The sequence below is a fragment of the Sardina pilchardus genome, chromosome 7 (assembly GCF_963854185.1).
Source record: "Sardina pilchardus chromosome 7, fSarPil1.1, whole genome shotgun sequence".
NCBI classification, from domain to species: Eukaryota; Metazoa; Chordata; class Actinopteri; order Clupeiformes; family Clupeidae; genus Sardina; species Sardina pilchardus.
Window position 1 is genome coordinate 5,029,853 of NC_085000.1, and position 12,029 is coordinate 5,041,881.

The following is a 12,029-nucleotide window of genomic DNA, read 5'->3' on the forward strand; positions in this document are numbered from 1 at the left end:
AATGACACTGCTGTTTCCGAAAGCCGAAAAAGCTCCCTGTTGCAGACGCACACTCAACATAAGATTGCTAATGATGTGTGAAACTGCTCTGGGGGAGGGGGGGGATTTTTTAAAGGGGTCAGCTCACAGAGGGGGGATGCGCAGTTAGCTTCCAACACTTGATGGGTCGCTTTGTGTATAGGCTACTATTTGAATGGAATGCCTCAGTCGGCACGGCAGATGCTTGGAAAACGACTCAAGTCAAAGACTAGACTAGACTAATCGTTATAATATTTTCTATGTTTCAAATCACTTGATCGCAGATGTAACAGAACCCTCACCAATTTGAGTTGACAGTGGGATTAAATTAAGAAGTATTTAAATTAAGTAGCCTAGGCTATTTAAATTAAAGAATTTAAATGTAAATTAAGATGTATTTCCTGATTGGAGAAACCTTTAGCTAGTTTATTTTTCTTTCAGTCCATGATTCCATAATACCATTCGATCGTGCTGCATTGATCAGAGTGCAATTTCGAATAGCCCAACTACGATTAAAATATTTATGCTTTGGCTACTGTATTTCAGGGCCTACACCACCTTGAAAAATGTCTCTGCCCCCCGAGAAAGTAGGTCTAAAGCCTACATATTCACCAATCCATATGGATTACTCCACAAAGTAAAGCAAACTAACCAGCGGTGGTAATTTTCGTGGAGTTAGAATGAACTAGGACACAGACCGGTTTCAGCATCACTCTGGCTCTGGTTTCGTTTTTTTTTTGCGCGAGCCGAGTCCTGAGGACATGATAGAAGCCAGCGAACTAGCCTTCATTCTCCTCGGAATGAGCCATTTAAGTACGAAGGTGATAAAGTAACCTAAATATAGCCTAGGCGTACATTTAAAACTGGTTCTGGCGGCAACGGCGCAGCAGAGTCAGAAACGCAACAAGTCCTCAACATCGTTAAGATCATATAAAATGTATGTCCCCAGCACTTATCAAACCAAGCTGTAAAATAGCGTTTTTGTCCCCTGAAAACTAAACTGACGCCCTTGGATAGATAGATAGCTATCCAAAGAGAAATTACAGAATTACATTCATGAGGAAATAGCCTAGGTCAGATTACGGAACTATTATAGAGACGCAGTCTAACTCAATAAAACTTGTTTGCATAGTGCTAATCATCCTCACTGTTGTCAAACTCTCGAATGAAACATAAAGTGTTATTTCAATCTGCTGCTTGTGTTAATGGCAATTTTGAACTATGACAAATAGTTTGTTAGTTCATGCTCGTCTTTTTCGAAGTGCAGAGCCTTGCGAACATTTTCAGATTTCAATTTCAGACTGAATTGACAAACACCCGAAAAAACAAAACAATAAAAGAGTTGTAGTGTTGCAGTCTGTAGGTGACTAGGCTCCTAGGGATTTCTGTTGGCATTTCCGAAATATACTAGGCCTATATGGGCTGGGCCACTAGAGGTTGCTTCCTGGCCGCCTATTGAATGAGTAGAACTGGGCTACAGTATCAATCACACCGCAGCAATGCTACAGCGGATTGTACTGCCACCTAGTGGCGGTAAGTTGTAATGCAGCTGTAATACATTTCACGCCGAACGTGAATCAGGCAAAGCGTGAGTGAAATGGCCATTCTCAAGTAACGCTTACTGTAAGTAGGCTATAATGTCTAGTGAACTGGTTAGACAAGTGTGGGGGAGGGGGAATGATCGCACAAGACAATTGCTCTTCATGAAATGGGTAGTCTCACAGACGTTTGTCGATGTTTAAACGTAGCCTACTACATCACTTGTGAAATCGGACGTGGCACATAGAATTATTAGGCTACTGGATTTAATATAGCAAGTCCATAGACTTTGTTCATCCTATATTAGCCTATATTAAAATGTAATGTGCTGCGGGGAAGCATTGGGGAAGTCAGTTTAAGTTGTCCTGTAACAATTTGCCTCTTATTATAATCAAGAGTATACAGCCACTACGCACATAATAGCCTAAGTTACGGGCGGATGCGAGCAACCCCATGCAAAAGAAGGCCTTAAGTTAACGGACTGAAGGCCTGTTTACATGTCAAACATGCATTAAATCTAAGAAACGAAAAACACATTGTGCCGTAAACAGTTAATGACTTCGTGGCCACTATGCGCAACTGCATCGCGCAGTGAGCTGAAGGATAGGAGGACCGACACTTATTAACACAAAGCTTTGTAAAGCACTAACAACCACCCCTCAAAGTTCATTGTCCATAAGTCCAAACAATAAGTATAAAAATCCGACAATCCAAAAGGATAACGAGATCTCCCAGAAACGAAAAACAAGTTTGTTGAGTAGCCTAGTCCTTCCAACAATCTCAGCTTTTGCGTAGATAAAAGGCATCCTGTCCTGCTGTATTCCAATGAGAAAAAATCATCCACAAGGTAGGCTAAGGGTCACGGTAATGCAGCATGCAGGAATCTATATACGCACAAAACGAATGAATGGGTTATAACGGCCAAAACGAATGAATGGGTTGGGAGAGTCGTCTGGCTGTGTCAGCAGACTGCAGTCGGTCTCGAGGGGTTAAATAGCGCACGTACTTGAATTTTAATCTGAAGAAGACCACACGGTTGAAATGTCATTCCTTTGTGATAAAGAAAATAAAATCAAATCAAAAAAGAAGGATTTCAAGTGTGCGAACCTTTTTCCATTTTTTTATGATTTAGCCTACTCTTGTTCTGCACCTTGACCGGGGATGTGCACAAACTTTTTTACTACACTTGAATTTTAAACCAACTCTTCTCTAGCCTATATCCTATAGCCATACTTTAATAATCAGATGTTATGCTCATTTTTGTAGGCTACACCTCACCGGCAAGCACGCACGCAAATGCTGCTTTTGCACATCTACAATATTGGCCAGGCTATATAGAATAGGTTTTTAGGACTGTATTTTGCCTTTGTGCAACTTTAGTTGTGCTCAATCTAAATTATTGTCAGTAAGGATAGGTCATATTACCAAATGGCGAACCTCGAAAATGATTTAGGATATAGAGCCGTGTCCATTACGCATGCAGTTATTTTTTAGGCTATTTTTTTATTTGAGTGTTTTTGTCTACCATGGCAAACATAGTTGAAACGTTCGCTCTAAACTTATGTATTTCCAATCGGCTTTCACAATCAGCTACAGCTGCGCGGCGCGGCGCAGATGATCTCCATCATGAAAACTTGCAATGTCTTTACAGAACTGCTTTCACTTCCCCGAGTCGCGAACGCAACATGCACAACAACCGATATTTAGCAAACACATGTATTTCCAGCTCTCAAAACTGATGAGGTCCAGATCTCAGTGGCCTCATAGCTGCCTACAGTATATGACATTATACTTACATTGCAGCTATAGTTATGACTACTATTACTAAATATATTTCTTATAACGAAACGCGAAGAAAAAATACGAGGAATGACCATCTCGTTTCTCCGCGTTTTCCCCAATACCATGGCGACAAAGAGAAATAAATGTGATTTGACATTTAAGCTGATTGTTGACAAATTTGCCACACAATTCAGGAGAAGCAGCGGACAGGAGCGCCACCACAAGCAAGCACTTCTAGCCCAAATTAACATGGCAACGTTGCCTATGACTAAAGTGCCTAAGTAGGCTAGTCCTACTAATATTACATTTGATTGGTAGCATGTTTGTACCGCGCCAGTTTACCCATCCCCTACATCAAAACAGCTTAGAATCACGTGTGGCGTAACTTCCCGGTTAACCCGTGCTACGAAAGGTGGATAGGTTTTAACCTAGGTATGCTGCCATGGCAATTTACGCTGCATCTCAAACCTGCTCCGAGCAGGTTATGATCTTGGTTAACCCGAGGTTTGCGGTTAACCACACCCCACAATGTCGACGTAGGCTACTTGGAAGATACATTATTGGAGCGCAAATTGTAAGCGCCTCTCTTCGCAAGGCGAGAGTTTTTTAAGACCGCCAGAATCTTTCTCCATTTAATATTCTCTATGAAAGATAGCCTATACATTCTCAGCCGAGGGAATTCGTTGCATTTGTCAGCTGATCGAGGCAAAGTGGAGGCTATAAGCATTGGCAATATAACATATTTTCATAATTAAGAAATATTAATGCAAGCTATAACTAGGCCTATAAACCTTCTGAATGTTCTTGAGTTTCATTTTCACCTGCTGCCAGCGGCACTGCCATTGCATCTAAAATGTTCACAGGATAGGCATACACTAAATCAGTCAATGGGGCTAAACATTCAATTATCCTTTATTAATATTTATTAATATACATGGCATGAATTGTGTTGCAACTTGCATCTGTAGGACTCTTATGAACTCAAAATGTATTTATTTCAACACATTTCAGACATTCCGCAAGCTATTAATCCTCCGTAAGGCTATTTAAGGAACATGAAATAAAACTTAGCCTACGTTGTTTGCTGCCGTCGTATTTGATGTATCGTAAAGTGGGTTTTAATTCCTCGCAACTTTTTTATAATCATTGCTCATTCCTTATGCGTAAAATAGCGTGATCGCGTCATCATTAAAAGTGGTGATTTGCGCTGCTACCCGCCCATTTTATGTGAACGCGCACCAACTCCGATGAGGTTAACCCCAGTTCAACAAATCAACTTCTTACTCAGCGTCGTAGTACCGATTAGCACCAATGAAGATAACCATGTTTTGTCAACCCCGGTTTAGCAAAGTAACCCTGGGTTACATCTGGGTAGGTTGAGCTCCCTTCGTAGTACAGGCCCCTGTGGGGTGTCCTACGAAGCAAGTTAGACAAATCTAGGTTATCTAGACATATCGAGGCTGCACAAAGCCTCCACTCGGGTATTAAGTTAAGCGATCCTACGACAGCAGGTATGTGATAAATTTGTCAAACTAGGCTTTCAGCTCAGATCTGTGCGCGTTCTCGTGGTTGGGGTGATTTTGACCAATCGGGAAACGTGGAGACGCACAAGACAGCCTAGGTTTAAAAACGATTACTTCCGCATTTATGAGCGGTAGCGAAATCTAGGGTGGTCTTTTTTAGTGTCTAACCTATAACATCAAAAAGTCGATGGTCATCAGATATTGTATGGCATGCATGTCCACAGTAGTGACATATTTGCACGCACAACATACTTAAAAGCGCCTTCGAGATTCAAAATGTTTGCAGAGGCGGGGCCGAACCTGTTCAAAGTATGACAGATTAGCACACGTGAGATAACTTCGTTGTTCAAGATAATGGATTGGTTAGAATTGGTCAGAGGGCGGTGATATTTCACGATTTGAGCTATAACCAAGCACATAACCCGCTCCCGAGCAGGTTTGGTTGCGAGCATAAGATACCATGGTGATACAGCGACGCTAAAACAAATCCACTTTCGTATGACGGCATACCCTGGTTTTGAGCGCAACATACCTCGCTAAGGCACTAATCGAGCTTCGTAGGACACCCCACTGGTCTAAGAGATGTGGGAAAACATATTGTGCAATTCTAGTGAGAGCAATGACATATTTTAACTGGATCTGGTCCTTATTTCTTTATGATGAGTGGTCTTCCCTGCACTTTGAATAAAGTCCTCTGTCCAAGTGTCAAAACAAAACGCTCAAAAGGGGTCTCAAGAAGACTTGTGTAGTAGAGTATACACTCTATCAATACAGGGAAATCAAGTCAGTGACAGATCTGACAAGACCTCCACCACACATGCCTTTTCTCATGCAAACATTCTTTCACGCCATTAAAACCAGAAAGCAGTCAGTAACCGTAGATGAATGGTTTGTACTGGTAAAATATTGTAAGTGAAAATTGTTTGTGTTTCAAAAATACAAATTCCTTATAGCTAGGGCCGAATTCCGGAACATTGAGCACTTCTGGAAAAGTTTTTGATTTTTGGCAGGGTGTTAGGTATAGGCCTAAGGTTTAAAAAAATCCATGGATACAAGTTGGGGTGGCACCCCTAGTGGCAGTTATGCATACAGTCCAAAATGGCCCCCACCGAAAAGAGAAAAGGTTATATCTCAGCTTCCTTTACTCTTAAATTGTTGTATAATGTATTCTTTCTACTTTGCTTGATACAAGGAATCCTTTTCTGATATATCCATCTTATTGTAAGTCAATTTCCATGTTAAATCTATTATTAAAGTCATATTTAGCTCAAATAAACTGTCAATATCTCTGAAAAAGTCACACTGAAATATTACTCAGGACCCTAGACCATATTTTTACCTCCAATGTGTTTTTTTTTTGTTGATTGGACAGGTCACTATCTCTATAGTGTCAAAAATCACATGTTGGGACCAAAAGGACTATTGTTGAGGCTTTAAATAAGCACTTCAGAACTATGCCACAGTGAAAAGTTATATTTGGCTTTTAGTCAGGCAGCCATGGGGTCACACCTGTTTTTTTTGGCAGAACCTAGTAGACTAGGGGTGCCTGGTGATATCCCTTGGGCAATTTTGTATATTAAGCCTTTCTTGTCAGAGACACTACAGGTGAATAGGGTAAAAAAAAAAACAAGCAGATATCACAATGAAACTTCACCAGTTGATTGCTTAGATCAATATGAAAAATAAATGTATTACAAGTTTTCTGTAATTTAATGTTTGAATATGCAAATTAGGCATGGTGTAATTAAATATGCACTGATTTGCATTAGCTCAAAAAGATCAAATCTGAACATTGGCTAATGCCAGTTTCAATTTTTTATTTTCATTTTGTTGACATAAGAGATGAAAAGTATCTTACAGAGGGAATTATGGATATCTCATTCAGTTATTCAGTAAATCAGAAAATACTACCAGTATAGAGTATAAAAAAAAAAATATCGCCATGTTTTTTTGAATAAAATGTCACATAAATCAGGCTAAGAATAATATAACAACCCCCTCTGTAAAAACCTTCTAAACATGGTTAGGTATAAGACTGAAAAGTTTGCTGTATGTAGATGCTTGTGAAAAGAAGATTTTGTTGTGAAAGAGGAAACTCATCCCTGAGTGCTATCTCTCACTTGGACTGTATTTAAGTACATTTTATTGAGTTGATTTGCATTTGATAGGACAGTGATAGGAGGTATTTCCTATTTATTCATGATTTTGATGATATTTCATGATAGTTATCATTATAGTTATCGTTCTGGGTGTGAACGGCGCTTAAGAGACATGCAAGTGAGAGATGCTAGCACCCATGGATGAATTTCCTCTCTCACTGAGAACAAAATCTCCACTTCACAAGAATCTACAGTGCCTATAGAAAGTCATCATACCCTTTTGAAATAGTTACTTTTTTTGTCTTGCAGCCTGAAAAACCCATTTTAAAAACAATCTTTTTCAGTTTGATTCACAAATTTAGCTGTACAACATCAAAATAATGAAAAAAAAAAAGTCAACAGTTCTGAAAATTAATAAAAAATTAAAAACTAGAATAACAGGGTTGGAAAAGTCATCATACCCCTGACTTAATAATTTGTATAGCTTCCTTTACAGCCCTCAATCTGTTTGGATATGTCTATTATAGCTTTGCACACCTAGATTGGGGAATATTTGCCCAATCTTCTGTGCAGAATTGTTAAAATTCAGTCAAATTCTGTAGGGAATGGCGATGGACTGCTCTCTTCAAGTTAATCCACAGATTTTCTATAGGATTTAAGTCAGGGCTCTGACTTTGCCACTCAAGGATATTCACCATCCTATCATTAAGCCACTACTTTGTTCTTTTGGCAGTATACTTAGGATCATTGCCGTGTTGGAAGGCAAATTACCTGCCCATATTCAGATGTCTAGCAGAGGGACGCAGGTTTTCCTCAATCATTTGGGTGTACTTGGCAGCATCCATTTTCCCTCCTAGAAACATCCCCACAACATAATGTTGCCCCCACCATACATGGTGTGTTTTGGGTGTGTTTGGGTGTGTATACTGTGTTTGGTAAGTGCCTGGAGCTCAGTTCAAAAAGTTCAATCTTAGTCTCCAAAAAGTTCAATCTTAGTCTCATCTGACCATAAAAGCTTTTTCCACATGGTAGCAGAATATTCCAGATGTGTTTTTGCACTGAACTCCAAGCGCAATGTTTGGTGAAAACCAAACACAGTACACCACCCAAAACACACCATACCTAGTGTGAAGCATGGTTGGGGCAACATTATGTTGTGGGGATATTTCTCTTCAGCAGGACTGGGCAATTGGTCAGGATAGAAGGGAAAATGGATGCTGCCAAGTACACCCAAATTCTTGAGGAAAACCTGTGTCCCTCTGCTAGACAGCTGAAGATGGGCAGGTAATTCGCCTTCCAACACGACAATGATCCAAACATACTGCCAAAAGAACAAAGCAGTGGCTTAAGTATAGGATGGTGAATATCCTTGAGTGGCAAAGTCAGAGCCTAAATCCTATAGAAAATCTGTGGATTGACTTGAAGAGAGCAGTCCATCGCCGTTCCTTACAGAATTTGACTGGATTTTAACAATTCTGCACAGAAGATTGGGCAAATATTCCCCAATCTAGGTGTGCAACGCTATAATAGACATATCCAAACAGATTGATGGCTGTAATGGAAGCAAAAGGAAGCTCTACAAAGTATTAAGTCAGGGGTATGATGACTTTTCCAACCCTGTTATTCTAGTTTTTAACGGTTGACTTTTTTTTCATTATTTTGATGTTGTACAGCTAAATTTGTAAATAAAACTGGAAAAGATTGTTTTTAAAATGGGTTTTGATTTCAGGCTGTAAGACAAAAAAAGTAACTATTTCAAAAGGGTATGATGACTTTCTATAGGCACTGTACATACACCAAACTTTTCAGTCTCATACCTGACCATATTTAGAAGGTTTGGACAGAAGGGCTTGTTAATATATTATTCTTAGCCTGATTTGCATGACATGTTATTCCTTAAAACATAGCGACAATTGACTTTTTAAAGGCTATTGGCATTATTTCCTTATTTACTGAATAACTGAACGAGATATCCATAATTCCCTCTGTTAAATACATTTAATCTCTTATGTGAACAAAATGAAAAGAAAAAATAAATAAACTGGCTTTATCCAATGTTCATATTTTATCTTTACGTTTATGCAAATCAGCACATATTTAATTGTACCATGCCTAATTTGGATATTCAAACATTAAATTACAGAAAACTTGTAATACATTTATTTTTCATATTGATCTAGGCAATCAACTGGTGAAGTTTCATAGTGATATCTGCTTGTTAATTTTTTTACCCTATTCATCTGTAGTATCTCCGCCTTATATTCAACACATTGGACAAGAAAAGCTTAATATACGAAATTGCCCAAGGGATTTCACCAGGCACCCTGCTAAATCTTAAAGAGGTCCCTAGTCTACTAGATTCTGCAACAAAAAAAAATTAAACCGACAAAACCAGGTTCACCTAAATTATGGCATTTGGCTGCTGGACTATGATGTATTGATTTCAGAAATAGACAGTTTCTGGTAAAGGCATTTGCTAAACAATATTTTTCACACTAGAATGATGGTAACATGTTCAATGTTATTCCTAAAGAGTGAATGTATGGGTTTAGAGGCCTGAATAATCTTTTTATGTTATTCAATTGGAGATATGGACCTTTTTCAAGCAAAAAGTGACCATGGCAATACATTTGACATGGAAATGACCTTACAGTTTTTCACAATTGCTAGAACACCTTTTTCAGAACTCTTTACCTTTTTCTCAAAACTGTGAACACAAAACTCATTTCTCAAACTACATTCTCGAAACCCTTCAATCTTGTTGCAAAACTGAACAATCACCTCAAAACACTTTTAACTTTGCTCAAAACTAACTAATGGTCTCAAATCATTGAACACATCAGGCAAAATTGCACTCCTGCAGAGCAGTGATAAGACAATACACCAAACAATGGAAGACACAGTTTTCAGGGCAGGGTTTATGGCTCTTGGAGGAATTGTGTTCATTCTAATTTGAAAAATAAAATATCACAATGAAGATAGAGAATAAGGACTTATATCACTCTCTACTCATATCCTCTAGCCTATATGAAGATATGAATCAATAGTTTTGTAAGTGAACAGAAAGACAGGCCAATACTGTACTGAATATGATTTGTACTGTGATGCCACAGACTCTGATAGCACTGTAAGTATGTAATACTGTAATATTGTATTGTGCCTATATTACAGTTTTTTTCAATTGCTTACACACAATTTTTGAAACCGAGTTCTTTTTAACAAAATTTAAGCACAGCTATCCAAACGCCACACTCAGTTTGCGTAATTCCTAGATTCTTTGCAAAATGAAACACTTCAGTCAAAACATATACACTTCAGTCAAAACATGCACACTTCAGTCAAAACATACACACTTCAGTCAAAACATATACACATATTTGTAAAAATGCTATTAGTTGTCATTTAACAAACACAGTCCTCAATGATCAGACACCATTGCAGCCAGTTTCACACTGCAGTGATAAATGCAAAACACATTTGTAAAAAGAAATTAGGAAATAGCATACAGTATGTGCTAGATTTTTGCCCAGACATTGTTATGTAAGGGATCATTTAGATGTCCAAAAAATAGTGACGAACCCACAACATTCCTCATGATTAGTTCGACATGGGGAAAGTGTACATAAATAGGTCTATAAACTTGCACCTGTACTGTACAACACTGAAGACTGCTGTAGACTGAATATGTCAAGTATTTCTTTCATACTTACTTACAGTATACTTACAGTATTTCTAACCATAATCAGTTACAGTAATCAACCAACAATGAAATCAATTGAACAAATAAAATCTGTAGACAAATAAAAACTACTGCATAAAGTACATACACTTTGACTCTGAAGAGCAACTACTGCAAAAGCAGCAAGACTGTATAGCACACCTGAGTGCTGCGTTTTCAATTTTGCACATGTGTGCTTACACACCTGGTGGATGTGATTATCCAATTCGTTCATTAGTGTAGTCATTGGCAATCCAGGGCTTTGTAATGACAAGGAAGTAACCTCACAATCCTTATCTGTGTCTAAGGTGTGGAAATTTGTGTAGAGTTTTACAAATCACTGTGTGTAATGTTTTGCAAAAAAGGTGAAGCAGACATTGTGTGTAATGTTGTGCAAATCTGTGGAGGTGTTTTGCTCCTTGGAGTAAAATTTTGCTAATTGTGTGAAAAAAATAATTTTAGTGTGTAAACAATCGTAAAAAACTGTAAGACTTACTTGGACATACTGATAACTCAGCTCTTTCACTCTCTCAGAGTTGAGCTCAAAGGGTAGTAGGCCTAAGTGTGTAACCGTGGATGTTCAGTGATTACTGTACTGTATGATAATGGATATTTACGCTATTTCTCTTCTGTAGTCTGAATCTTTGGATTACAGTATTGACGCCACAGAGAAACCACTGATGTTGGGTTGGACCATGAAGTCCTGCTTCTCTCATTGGCATTCCATGAACCAGAACATGGTCAATGATTGTTGCCCAAATATCATCATTTACAGTATTGCAACTCTTGGGACTCTCTGTCTTTCTCTTCATCCTCTTCCTCCTACCTGCACCCTCCTCTTCCTTGTACCCCACTTCTACTGTAACACACACTTGTTGTCTCCTGCGTCTCTGTCAACTCTGAACTGACTTATATTGGTTGTCACATCATTAGACAGAAGTGTTATCAATTTTGAGTGGTAGTGTTCAAATGGAGACAACTGTGCACTAATTGTGTTCAACTTCTGCGTTGTTTGGTTATCAATATAATTAAGAAGTGCATCAGAATGCACAATGTGTTCACAGTTTTGCAAAAAGGGTTAATGAGTTTGGTAAAATGGGTGAAAGTGGGTGAAAGTAGTCTATGGTTTTGCCAAAAAGTGAATAATTCAATAAATGTGTTCAGGCATTTGAGAATTTGATTCAGAGAATGGGGTTTAGTGTTTGAGCAACTGTGAAAAACTGTAATATAGGAAGATAATATCAAAATGATCATTCCTTGTATCAAATCAAGTAGAAAAAGTGTCATTATACAACAATTTATGACTAAGGGAAACTAAGATATAACCTTTTCTCTTTTCGGTGGGGGCCA

At 38.4% G+C, this 12,029-nt stretch overlaps 1 protein-coding gene across 1 annotated transcript in view; it reads left to right on the forward strand.

Moving 5' to 3' along the window:
• Positions 1–12,029, forward strand: part of LOC134086973 (perforin-1-like) — a gene marked incomplete in the record, with an annotated part of 72,157 nt that overhangs the window by 56,294 nt on the left and 3,834 nt on the right.